Source organism: Artemia sp. Qi Xiang Cuo, chromosome 4 (genome assembly GCF_049724085.1).
Source record: "Artemia sp. Qi Xiang Cuo chromosome 4, ASM4972408v1, whole genome shotgun sequence".
NCBI lineage: Eukaryota > Metazoa > Arthropoda > Branchiopoda > Anostraca > Artemiidae > Artemia > Artemia sp. Qi Xiang Cuo.
In genome coordinates, this window is record NC_142797.1 from 89,324,336 (window position 1) to 89,338,729 (window position 14,394).

The 14,394-nt window shown below is 33.8% G+C and overlaps 1 protein-coding gene across 1 annotated transcript in view; it reads right to left on the reverse strand.

The window, feature by feature from the left end:
- The window catches only part of LOC148953608 (uncharacterized), a 72,406-nt gene that overhangs the window by 22,531 nt on the left and 35,481 nt on the right, over window positions 1–14,394 (reverse strand). The window lies entirely within an intron of this gene.

Sequence of the window (14,394 nt, forward strand, 5' to 3'; positions counted from 1 at the left end):
CAAACCAACACGATTAGTTAGAAACAACGGCAGAGTTAAAAAAAATAGCAAAACTATATAAGTCTTGAACAGTCTTGGAAAGTATAAACAAAATCAGATTGAATATTAGATATATAATGATATTAATGAAAGCACCAATGACGCAGAAGGCTTTAGGTTTTTACAGTTAAAGAGGGGGGCAGTATCCAAATTTTTTTTGTAGTGAAACTATATTTGTCTTCACTAATCTTGAAAAGAACTAATAAATTAAAATAAATATTTGATGCATAATGATATTAATTGCTAACAGCTCATCAGTTCAAAATTTTACTGTAATTTTAATGTTTATTTTAAATATTAAGTACAAAAAAAAATTTGTAATATAATTCGTTTTCAGTAAAGCGCCAATGACGCAGAAGGCTTTAGGTTTTTACAGTTAAAGAAGGGGGCAGTATCCAAATTTTGTTTGTAGTGAAACTATATTTGTCTTGACTAATCTTGAAAAGAACTAGGCTAATAAATTAAAATGAATATTTGATGCATAATGATATTAATTGCTAACAGCTCATCAGTTCAAAATTTTACTGTAATTTTAATGTTTATTTTAAATATTAAGTACAAAAGAAAACATTTGTAATATAATTCGTTTTCAGTAAAGCGCCAATGACGCAGTAAGTTTTAGGCTTCTGCAGTGAGGCGATACCCAAACTCTTGTTTGTAGTTATTTTTATTCGATTCAAACTTGATTTGCATATTCAATTTAAGCTTCAATCGTTTGAAGATTTACTTATTCATTTACATTAAAATATATATTGTATGTTTGTTCGCATTGATTGTTATTTAATTTCTGTTCGTTTTAAGTTTCATTTATACTTTAATAGCAAAATATTTGTTTTCGTTTAAGCTTGATTTTCATATTCAATCCAAGCATTACTCGCTTTAAGATCTATTTATTCATTTATATTATTACTTGTATGTTTTTTGCTATGATTTTTTATTTAATTTCTGTTTGTTTTTGGTTTCATTTATTCTTTAATAGTAATTTCTGGTCGTTTTGATTTTGAATTTTAAAAGATATTTGTATATGCTTAGCTTAATTTTAAAAGGGCCTTTAATTTTATTTGAAAAAATTATTTTTCGGAAAGTTTTTTTTAATTAATTTTTGTTTGATTGCAAAAAGTTTCAAGTTTTTATGACATGGGAGGGGGGGGGGGTGCTTATTGTCCGATTATTCTTGACTTTAAAAAACGGATCTAGAACTTTCAATTTAAATCAAATGAGGCTTTTTTCAAAGTTTATACGATTACCTCTTTGATGAAAGATTACCTCTTTGATACGATTACCTCTTTGATGAAGCAATTTTACATCTATCTTAGAGTATGTATTTTAACCTTATAATTGGATAATTATAATAGATTTCCTATGTGTTCTTCCCATACAAAACCCCTTCCCATAAGTTAAAAACCCGCTTTAATAAGTTATGCCCCGGGGTATAACTTACAACGCCTACCCCCGGGCCCTGGTGGGCTGTGTCGACACCGGAGTTTTTTTGTTATCAGAACTTTGAACTATTTTACTAAAATGTCTATCTCAAATTTTTTAACTAATGAATATCGGACGTGGAGGAGGGGGGGGGGGCTAGTTACCCTCCAATCTATTTTGACTCTTAAAAAGTGAACAAGAGCTTTCCGTTTTCAGTAAAATGAGACCTCTCCAAAGTTTATACGAGCGTCCCTTCCATAAGAAATAATGGGAAGGATTCGGAGATTCCTTAAATTACAACTCTTGCCCTGAGGGCTGTGGGGGAGTTGTCATCCTCCAAGACCTAATTTCTAGAACTTAAAACTGCGTTTAATAGAATTGCTGTCTAAAATTTTGATTGGGTCTTTTTGGGGGAAAGGTGGGCATGAGAGGGGGTTAGTTGCCCTCAAATCACTTTCGACTATTAAAAAGGGCACTAGCCCTTTGAATTTCCAATCGAATGAGCGTTTTTTGAAGTTTTTACGACACCGCCTTCTATAAAAACCTCATATACCCCCTGGCATAACTTAAAACCCTTGCCCTAAGGGTTGTGGGGGGTTGTCCTCCTCAAAAACATATTTTCTATCTGGAAATCAACTACGCTGAACAAAATGGCTATCTCAGAATTTTGATTGGATGTGTTTGGGGGAATGATGGGCGTGGGGGGGGGGGGGCTAATTGCACTCCAATCACTTTCGACTATTAAAAAGGGCACTAGCCCTTTAATTTCCAATCGAATGAGCCTGTTTTGAAGTTTCTACAACAACTCCTTCTATAAAAACCTTAGATGCCCCCAGGGCATATCTTGAAATCCTTGCCCTGAGGTTTGTGGGGGATTTTCCTCCTCAAAAAAGTATTTTCTATCTGGAATCAACTACGCTGAACAAAATGGCTATCTCATGATTGGATGTGTTTGGGGAAATGATCGGCGTGGGGGGGGGAGGGCTAGTTGCACTCCAATCACTTTCGACTATTAAAAGGGCACTAGCCCTTTAATTTCCAATCGAATGAGCCTGTTTGAAGTTTCTACGACAACGCCTTCTATAAAAACCTTATATGCCCCCCGGGCATAACTTAAAACCCTTACCCTGAGGGTTGTGGGGGAGTGTCCTCCTCAAAAACATATTTTTTATCTAGAAATCAATTACGCTGAATAAAATGGCTATCTCAAAATTTTGATTGGATGCGTTTGGGGGAATAATGGGCATGGGGGGGGGGCTAGTTGCCCTCCAATCACTTTCGACTATTAAAAAGGGCACTAGCTTTTTGAATTTCCAATCGAATGAGCCTTTTTTGAAGTTTCTACGACAACGCCTTCTATAAAAACCTTATATGCCCCCAGGGTATAACTTAAAACCCTTCCCATGAGGGTTGTGGGGGAGTGTCCTCCTCAAAAATATATTCTATCTGGAAATCAACTACGCTGAACAAAATAGCAAAATCAAAATTTTGATTGGATGTGTTTGAGGAAATGAATCCTTAAATTATAACTCTTGCCCTGAGGGCTCTGAGGGAGCTGTCATTCTCAAAAACTTAATTCCCAGAACTTAAAACTACATTTAATAAAATGGCTGTCTCAAAATTTTGATTGGATGTGCTTGTGGAAAAGGTGGGCGTGAGAGGGGGGTTAGTTGCCCTCAAATCACTTTCGACTATTAAAAAGGGCACTAGCCCTTTAATTTCCGATCGAATGAGCCTTTTTTGAAGTTTCTACGACAACACCTTCTATAGTAACCTTATATGCCCCCCGGGCATAACTTAAAACCCTTGCCCTGAGGGTTGTGTGGGAGTGTTCTCCTCAAAAATATATTTTCAATCTCGAAATCAACTAAGCTGAACAAAATGGCTATCTCAAAAATTTTATTGGAAGTGTTTGGGGAAATGAAGGGCGTGAGGGGGGGGGCTAGTTACCCTCCGATCACTTTCGACTATTAAAAAGGGCACTAGCCCTTTAATTTCCAATCGAATGAGCCTTTTTTGAAGTTTCTACGACAACGCCTTCTATAAAAACCTTATATGCCCCCAGGGTATAACTTAAAACCCTTGCCGTGAGGGTTGTGGGGGAGTGTCCTCCTCAAAAATTTCAAGAATTATGCCTTGTCTGATATTGCGTAGTCATTCATGTTATCGGTGAAACAATAGAGTGAATACAAGTGGAACCCTATCCTTTTTGCATATAGGTTTCCGAGAATTTAAGGCGGTCCTATTGGAGTTGCTAGTCCCTCTACGATATCTGTCGTTATTTTTGGAAACAATTTTATTGACGAAACAATGCCACTACTTTAAGCGGGCCTAAATGCCATCGTTCCTAGCGTACATTCTTATTTCAAGTTCTGCGATAACGGTTCTAGGAGTTTTTCATGTTATATGTGTTTGTATATCATGTATCATCTTTGTTTTTGAAAAACACCCCTCTCTATTACCCTTTCTTGAACTATTGAATTTACCCCGTGAAATGTTTTTAAATTGGACCTTTAGGGAATGGTAAGGAGCTATACGAAAACTAAAAAGCGCATAAAAACTGCCTTCGGGTAGTTTTCTAACTTAGCCCTTGAGGCGAATATTAATAATTTATTATTCTGAACATTTTTTTATATTTCTTTCCCTGCTTAAAATCACATCAAATATATTTATAGCAAAAAAAAAAACACCTATCTTATTTCAAAAGTTTTAAATAAGGATGTTATAAATATGTCAATCGTGATTTTTTCTATTAGAAAAATAATGTTTTTAGTAACTTTTTTTCTTTACTTAGTTTTTTTTATTAAACTGAAATTTTTAAACTAAAATAAAAATTAAACTGAATATATAAAGAAAATTCCTAGAAAACCCCAGTTTTTGGGTATGATTGGGTGTAAGCCACATGCAATCCAAGACATGGAAAACTTTTTAAATTCACGTCCTGAGTACCGAAACTTCCAAAATTAAAGAAAAATATTAATTGAACCTAAGACACATGGATCCGAGAGACGAAAAACTTTTTAATTTCATATTTTTGGTACCAAAACTTCTAAATATATAGAAAGATTTTAATTCAAACCTGATCGTGATGTGTGCATCTGATACAGTAAAAAGCATGATATGTCATGGGACATTCGTTTTATGGAGGGGCAAAAGTGAACTTTCAAGCAATAAAACATCTTTAAGCTTAACCTGCCTTTTATTTATTTTTTTAGGCATGCCACCAGAAGCGATTGCACTGCTAGTTTAAAAATAAGCTATGTTGGATGAAAAGATTGAAATTGAAAGAACTTATTACTGCAATTGTTTTATCTCTAAAGGTGGTTATCATGATTTCACCTATTCTTGTGAGTCTAATGCAACCAATTTAGAACATTTGGACATTCGAATAAATTAGGTGAATCTGGAAGAGATGAGGAGAAAATATTGAATGAAATGAAATCAACTAGAATGAAGTAATGCCCAGTTTTAGATTGGTCAAGTAAGAAATTAGAGGAAGAAAGGGCGTTCTTACCTAACCATGAAATCTCAAAATCACAACGATGCCCTTGGAATAAGAAGGAGGGCATACTAAAAAGAGATAACGAAAAGAAAGATAAAAGATCAAGAAAAGCAGGGTCTCCCTACCGTCAATTTTCAATCTCCATAAGAAATGACAGAGAAGATGCATATGAAAGAAATATGGCATACAACAATTCATCATCATCGTTCTTGAAGAACCCCCATTTATCAATTCATCTCAAGTCTCGTTATTGACGGCACATATAAGAATCTTTTGGCTTTTATATTTACAGTAGATATTTTTTATGATATTTTTCCGCTATATATTTTTGAAGGGGTCATATGGCAATAAGTTGTTAAATTGATTGGAAAATCTCAGACTTAAATCATGGATTAGTCTTGCAACTGGCATGTTTTAGGCCAATGGTGGATGTTACATATTAGAAAAAAACTTGAATCAAAGGATGTAATTGAGAAACCTTTATTGAGTTTTAAAATCAAAGGGTTTTTAACAGGCTCATATTAGAATCGGACATGATATGCAGGTAATGAAGTTGGCATAGACAATTTAAAATGATATCTGCATAAAATTTAACTGGTTATTAGCAAATGGTTCTGTCATGTGAATATTTTTTCGTAGGGGACTCTAGGACATTATGTTGTTAAATGAAGGATTTGTCTTTGCAGTTGGCAAGTGTTAAGGAAATGTTTGACGATGCATGCTGGAAAATGAGACTGTCATAGACAATTTGAAGTGATTTTTGCGTAAATTCGACAAGTTATTAAGAAATGGTTCAGTCATTTGAATATTTTTGGAAGGTTTTAGGTAAATTTTGCATGTTACATGATGGAAAAAAGCTTGAATCAGGGGATGTACATTGAGAAATCGGCATTGATTTTGAAAATTAAAGGGTTTTTAGTTGGTTTATATTAGAATCAGACGTGATATGCAGGTAATGGGGTTGATATAGACAATTTGAAAGGGTTTCCTCATAAATTTGACTGGTTATTAGCGAATGGTTCTGTCATATGAATATTATTCGAAGGGTATAAGACAATATTTGGTTAAATTATGGATTTTTCTTTGCAGTTAAGTGTTAAGGAAATGTTTGACGATGCATGCTAGAAAATGAGATTATCATAAACATTTAAAATGATTTCTCCGTGAATTTGACAGGTTATTAAGAAATGATTCAGTCATGTGAATATTTTTTGGAAGGTTTTAGGTAAATGTTAGATGTTACATGATAGAAAAAAGCTTGAATCAGAGGATATAAATTGCGAGACTGCCATTGATTTTGAAAATTAAAAAGTTTTTAGCAGGCTCATCTTGGAAAAGGACATGATATGCAGGTTTTGAGGTAGACATAGACAATTTGAAATAATTTCCACATAAACTTGACTGGTTATTAGCAAATAGTTCTGTCATGTGAATATTTTTTCGAAGAGGACTATAGGACATTATGTTGTTAGATCAAGACTTTGTCTTTACAGTTGGCATGTGTTAATGAAATGTTTGAAGATGCAGGCTATAAAATGAGATTGTCATAGAAATTTTGAAATGATTTCTGTGTGAATTTGACTGGTTATTAACAAATAGTTAGGTCATGTTAATATTTATGGAAGGGGACCATAGGATAATAGGTTGTTAAAGCAAGAATTCTTATTGCAATTGGTTTCTATTGATACGCATCACTCCTTACTTAAAGTTCGTTACCAAAAACGTATATTAGAGGGTTCGCCCCCTAGTCAATACCTTGCTCTTTAAGCTCAAGTTCGAATTTTGTTCCAATTCTTTAAAAAATGACCCTTAATCACAAAGGCCGTTAATTAGAATAAATAGCTCTTATGAAAGTACTAAATAATCGTTGGTTTAAAGAGCAAGTTATTGACTAGGGGGTGAACCCAATCATATACGTAATGTTTTTGGTCGTTTTAAGTTTTGATGTTGCTCCTTACTTTCAGTTGAAAAACTTGTTTTTTTACATACTTTCTGATCTTTTTTTTAAATAATGCTGGGAAATCTGGGGCCCCCTTCATAGCAACGTCCCTTCCCCCATTAAAACTTCCTCCATGGAAAAATCCTCCCAAATAAAAAAAACCCCGACCCCACCCCCAACTACCAGAAGAAATCCCCCCTGAAAACGTCTGTATACTTCCCAATAACTAATACTATATGTTACCATTAGGTAAGTTCATAACTTTCAGCCCTCCCCCCGGGGACTTCGGGGGATTAAGTCATCTTATAAGACATAGTTATCATATTTTGACCATTCTGAACAAAATGGCTATCTCGAAATTTTGATCGGGTGACTTTGGGAAAAAAATGAGCGTGGGAGGGGGCCTAGTTGCCCTCAATTTTCTTGGTCACTAGGGCACTAGAACTTTTAATTTCCGTTCTAATCAGCCCTCCCACGATATTCTACGACCACTGGGTCGATAAGATCACCCCTGGAAAATAAGAACAAAAAAAAACAAATAAAAACGCATCCGTGATCTTTCTTCTGGCAAAAAATGCAAAATTCCACATTTTTGTAGATAGGAGCTTGAAACCTCTGCAGTAGGGTTTTTTGATACGCTGATATGATGGTTTGATTATCATTAAGGTTCTATAACTTTTAGGGGGTCTTTCCCCCTTTTTTGAAAATCAGCCAAATTTTCTCAGGCGCGTAACTTTTGATGGGTAAGAATAAACTTATATATTGAAACTTATAAACTTATATGATTGATGAAACTTATATGATGAAACTTATATATTTGAAATCAGCATTAAAATCTGATTCTTTTGATGTATCTATTGGTATCAAAATTACGTTTTCTAGAGTTTCGGTTACCGTTGAGCCGGGTCGCTCCTTACTTACAGTTCGTTACCACGAACTGTTTTATATTCTAGGAAATTGGTTGGATAACCTCTGGGGAACAAACAAATAAACACGCATCTACGATTATCATTCTCGGAAAAAATATAAAATCTCACATTTTAGTAGATAGGGGCTTGAAACCTGTACAAATGATTTTCCTGATATGCTGAATTCAATGATGTGATTTCCGTCAAAATGATTTGAACTTGGAGAGGGTGCAAATTTTTCAGGCTGGTATATTTTTGTGTCAATTTAAAATTTGTTGAATGTTATCAACTTGTTAAACTATAAAAAGACAACTCTTAGTATATGTATGTCGTTATTAAAACTCCTTTTTTAGATTTTTGATATTGTTATCATGAGCATCCTCTTACTTGTAGCCCATTACCGCAAACTGTTAAATATATAAAAGTAGACATAAAAACCCATTTTTTCCCTTTATAACGTCGGTAGATACAAAGTTCCTGGTATATTTTTCTTTTCCTTCGTGAGGAATTCTTAGAAAATACTGCTGATTTCCTCTCCCACGTCTCTACATTTTTTGCCGGCAAGCATATGAATGTAATCTCTTACGTTTAAAAGCAAACGTTGTACTGTAATAAGACGGACCTATTATCCCGGAGTATTAAGATAACATATTAACCCATACCAGAGGTAAACAAGAATGGAGACAAAATTTGATCCCCCCAAAGACCCTCTTCCTAATTTATCTGAAGGTTCACGGAGAGTTAGAAAATTTAGGTTTAAAAACTTACTTTTGGAAACCACCGGACCTACTTCATAGTAACTGATGCGCACTTATACACCACTGAAAATAATTATATCAAACATCAAGTGAATTAACTTGGCTTAACGAAGCTTTAAGATAAATGTCTATATGAACCGTTTGTTTTCTATGGACTAGGTGATCATAGGAACGAATGTGCCATTAAACTACAATACTGCCTCTGAATATGGAGAGCTCATTAAATACTCTTTTGGAAATTTTAACTTGATTAGCTATCTCGGAATTTTCAATCGATAGTAACTTTGCCCCTTTTTGGTCAAAATTGCGGTTGTCGCCTAAAATTGACAGAAAACGCCACTTTGCTGCAGCAAAATATTTTTGGCTACTTTAAAAGAACGTGATAGTTTTAGTTTCTGCATGGAGAGGCCCTTCCTCAATTTTTTTAGAGTTACTGGTTTGATGCGATAATCTTTGGGGGTAAAAACAAACAAACATACAAACATGTATGCGTGACCTTCCTTCAAAAAAAAAAAAAAATGTGACGTTTCGCATTTCTTATAGGTAGCAGCTTGAAACCTCAACAATAGGATTTTATGACCTACCAAATTTGATGGCATAATTAACATCAAGGGTACAGTTGCCTTTTGGGGGCTACTTTACCTCTCATTAAAAATATCTGGTATTTCTTTCTGGATCGCAGCTATTGATAAACTTTAAGCGCGCAGAAAATTGTACTTGGTGAATTTTATATATTTCAAATTACCATGATAAGCCGGTTCTTTTGGTGTCTGTTTTTTTTTTTTATTTATTTAAACTCCTTTAATTATGCGTTTCAGTTACTATCAGGCCTAAGCCGTCTTGTTCCTTACCTACAATTAAATAAAAAAACAAGTTTTTTTTACTGAAAGTAAGGAACGACTTTAAAACTTAAAACGAACAGAAATTATTCCGTATATGAAAGGGGCTGTGCCCTCCTGAACGCCTCGCTCTTTACGCTAATGTCTTTTATTGTTTAAAAACAATAAGAGTTGTGAGAAAGTCAAACTTTAGCGTAAAGAGCGAGGCGTTGAGGAGGGGACAACCCCTTTCATATACGGAATAATTTCTGTTCGTTTTAAGTTTTTAAGTCATTCCTTACTTTCAGTTAAAAAAACTTTTTTTTTTTATTTAATTTTTGAACGTTTTTGAATTAATACATGTTTTGATTTTTGCTCACCGTACATGAATAATTAAAACAAAATTTGTAGATTAATTTTACTTTTATTTGATTAAATGGCTTTCTCGAAACTTGTTTAATTTTATTTACGAACGTTTTTATTAGTAATAAATATACATAACTTACGAATTAACTTACGTAACGAACTTCTATATTCATATATTTTTAATACATATATTAGGGGGCTCGCCCCCTAGTCAATACCTCGCTCTTTAAGCTAAAGTTCGAATTTTGTTCCAATTCTTTAAAAATGACCTCTTAATCACAAAGGCCGCTATTTAGAATGAATAGCTCTAATGAAAGTACTAAAAAATCTTAATCTAAAAAAGTACTAAAGATCTAAAAATCTAAAAAAGTACTAAAAAGAGCGAGGTATTGACTAGAGGGTGAACCCAATCATACACGTAATATTTTCTATTCGTTTTAAGTTTTGATGTTACTCCTTATTTTCAGTTGGAAAACTTTTTTTTTATATTTAATTTCTGATCTTTTTTAAATAATGCTGGGAAATCCGACGCCCCCTTCATAGCAACGTCCCTTCCCCCATGAAAACTTCCTTCATGGAAAGATCTTCCCAAATAACCAAAACCCACCCACCCCCCTACTACCAGAAAAAATCCCCCCTGAAAACTTCTGTATACTTCCTAATAACCAATACTATATGTTAACATTGGGTAAAGTTCATAACTTTCAGCCCTCCCCCCGGGGACTTCGGAAGATTAATTCATCCTAAAGGAGAGAACGCTACTGTAGAGGTTTCAAGCTCCTATCTACAAAAATGTGGAATTTTCCATTTTTTGCCAGAAGAAAGATCACGGATAAGTGTTTTTTTTTTCTTTTTTTTCTTTTTTTTCTTTCTTTCCCCAGGGGTGATGGTATCAACCCAATGGTCCTAGAATATCATAGGAGGGCTCATTGGAATGGAAATTAAAAGTTTTAGTGCCCTTTTTAAGTGACCAAAAAAAATTGAGGGCAACTAGGCTCTCTCCCACGTTCATTTTTTTCCCAAAGTCACCCGATCAAAATTTTGAGATAGCCATTTTGTTCAGCATGGTCGAAAATGTGATAACTATGTCTTTTAGGATGACTTAGTCCCCAGAAGTCCCCGATGGGAGGGCTGAAAGTTATGAACTTTACCCAATGTTAACATATAGTATTGGTTATTGGGAAGTATACAGACGTTTTTAGGGGGATCTCTTCTGGTAGGTGGGGGGGGGGTCGGGGGTTTTATGAGAGGATCTTTCCATGAAGGAAGTTTTATGGGGGAAGGGACATTGCTATGAAGGGGTGCCGGATTTCCCATCATTATTAAAGAAAAAGATTAGAAATTAAATAATAACAAAAGGTTTTTCAACTGAAAGTAAGGAGAAACATCAAAACTTAAAACGAACAAAAAATATTACGTATATAATTGGGTTCACCCCCTGGGCAACACCTCGCTCTTTAAGCCAAAGATTTTTTAGTACTTTCATAAGAGCTATTTATTCTAATTAATGGCCTTTAAAGAGCCGTTAATTTAAAGAGCCGTTAGCCTTTAAAGAGCCATTAGCCTTTAAAGCAAATAAACCGGCAATATATATATATATATATATATATATATATATATATATATATATATATATATATATATATATATATATATATATATATATATATATATATATATATATATATATATATATATATATATATATATATATATATATATATATATATATATATATATATAGAAAAAATATAGAAAAAAAAATATAGAACCAAAACTCTAACAAATAGTAAACTTACCGTTTCTCTTAGCACATGAACAAACAAACAGTTCGTGGTAACGAACTATAAGTAATGAGCGACCGGTGTCAATAGTAACAAAGACTCTAAAAACCGAAATTTTCATACCAATAGGGACTTCAATATAATTAAAATTTTATTCTAGTATCAAATGTGCAAACTTTATGGACTTTAGTTCAGCCCAGCAAATTTTAAGCATCTGGGAAGATTCGACTTTTTTTGAAAAAAGGGGAACACAGTCCTTATTAGGCATATAACGTTAAGTGAACTCACACCATCAGATTCAACATACTAGAGAACCCTACTATAGATATTTCAAGCTCCTATCTGAAAAAATGTGGAATTTTGTATTTTTTGCCAGAAGAAAGATCACGGATGCGTGTTAATTTTTTTTTGATTTTTTTTCCAGGGGTGATCGTATCGATCCAGTAGTCCTAGAACATCGTGAGAGGGCTCATCTGAACGGAAATTAAAAGTTCTAGTGCCCTTTTTAAGGGACCAAAAAATTGGAGGGCAACTTGTCCCCTTCCCACGCTCATTTTTTCCTTATGTCACCCAATCAAAATTTTAAGATAGCCATTTTGTTCAGCATTGTCGAAAATCTAATAAATTATCTTTAAGGATGACTTAATCCCCCAGAGTTCCTGAGGGAAGGGCTGCAAGTTATGAACTTTGCCCATTGTTTACATATAGTATTGGTAAATGGGAAGTATACAGACGTTTCAAGAGGGATTTTTTTTCTGGTAGGAGGGGGGGGTCGGGGGAAGATCTTTCCATGAAGGATGTTTTCGTGGGGGAAGGGACAGTTTTATGAAGGGGCCACTGGATTCCCCAGTATTATTTAAAAAACGATCAGAGATTAAATAAAAAAACAAGTTTTTTCTACTGAAAGTAAGGAGCAACATCACACCATCTGATTCGGCACATTAGAAAACCCTACTATAGATTTTTCAAGCTCCTATCTGCAAAAATGTGGAATTTTGTATTTTTTGCCAGAAGAAAGATCACGGATACTTGTTTATTTTATTTTTTTTCCTAGGGGTGATCGTATCGATCCAGTAGTCCTAGAGCATCGTGACAGGGCTCCTCTGAACGGAAATTAAAAGTTCTAGTGCCCTTTTTAAGTGACCAAAAATTGGAGGGCAACTTGGCCCCCTCCCACGCTCATTTTTTTCCTGAAGTCACCCAATCAAAATTTTAAGATAGCCATTTTGTTCAACATTGTCGAAAATCTAATAAATATATCTTTAAGGATGACTTAATCCCCCAGAGTTCCTGGGGGAAGGGCTGCAAGTTATGAACTTTGCCCATTGTTTACATATATTATTGGTAAATGGGAAGTATACAGACATTTCAAGAGGGGTTTTTTTTTCTGGCAGGGGGGGGGAGGTCGGGGGAAGATCTTTCCATGAAGGATGTTTCCGTGGGGAAGGGACAGTTTTATGAAGGGGCCACTGGGTTCCCCAGCATTATTTAAAAACGATTAGAAATTAAATAAAATAACAAGTATTTTCTACTGAAAGTAAGGAGCAACATTAAGACTTAAAACAAAAAGCAATGATTACGTATATGAAGGAGTTTGCCCCCTAGTCAATACTTCGTCCTTTACGCTAAAGTTTTTTTTAGTACTTTCAAAAGAGTTATCTATTCTAATTAACCGGCCTTTGTGATTCAGGGGTTTGTGATTCGAACAAAATTCGAACTTTAGCGTAAAGAGCGAGGTATTGACTAGGGATAAACTCCCTAATATACGTAATAAAAACATACAAATATAGAAGTTCGTCACGTAAGTTAATTCGTAAGTTACGTCATAAAAAAATTTCGAGAAAGCCATTTAGCCAAAACAATAAAATTAATATGTAAATTTCATTCTAATTATTCATGTACGATGAGCCAAAATCAGAGCTGTATTAATTCAAAAACGTTCAGAAATTAAATAAAAAAACAAGTTTTTTTTAACTGAAAGTAAGGAGCGACATTAAAACTTAAATCGAACAGAAATTATTCCGTATATGAAAGGGGCAGTCCCCTCCCCAACACTTTGCTCTTTATGCTAAAGTTTGACTCTGTCACACAACTTTATTTTTTAAAACAATAAAAAACTTTAGTGTAAAGAGCGAGGCATTGAGGAGGGGAAAGTCCCTTTCATATACGGAATAATTTCTGTTCGTTTTAAGTTTTACTGACGCTCCTTACTTTCAGTTAAAAAAACTTGTTTTTTTTATTTAATTCATAAAAAAAACGAATTAAATTCCTCACAAAGGAGAGCTATATCGATAAAACTTCAACATACATAAGAGCCATAAGGCCATTACCGTATTTAGAACATATAAAATATCTAATTTGTATTCTAAATTGAATGAATATTCAAATGATTACTGATTTAACATAAACAGACTATTTTCTATTCGTTTTACGTTTGAATGTGAAAAGAAACCTTTTTTTAAGCTAGCCTTGTACAGAAATTAGAACATGGACTATTACGACACTTTCGAAGTTTCTTTTTTCGCTATGTTTTAATTTTAAAATAAAATTAATAAAAATAAAACAATATATTTGATTGAAAAAGAATCGATAATGTACTTTTCTTATTTCAGAACATGCAATAGCGAGCCAAAAAAAAAAAAAAAATAATATCAAATAAATTTGCCAATTACATTTGTTATTATTATAATTTTAATAAATTGATAGTCCAAATTGAATATATCCCTCAAAAGGAACAAGCTTGTAAATTAAAATTAATGGGAAAAAGTTGATCATTGTTTCATTATTCTTCTTATTTTTTCTAAACATCTCTTCATGTATTTCTCTTAAAAATCCGACAGACCAAAACAGACAATGTT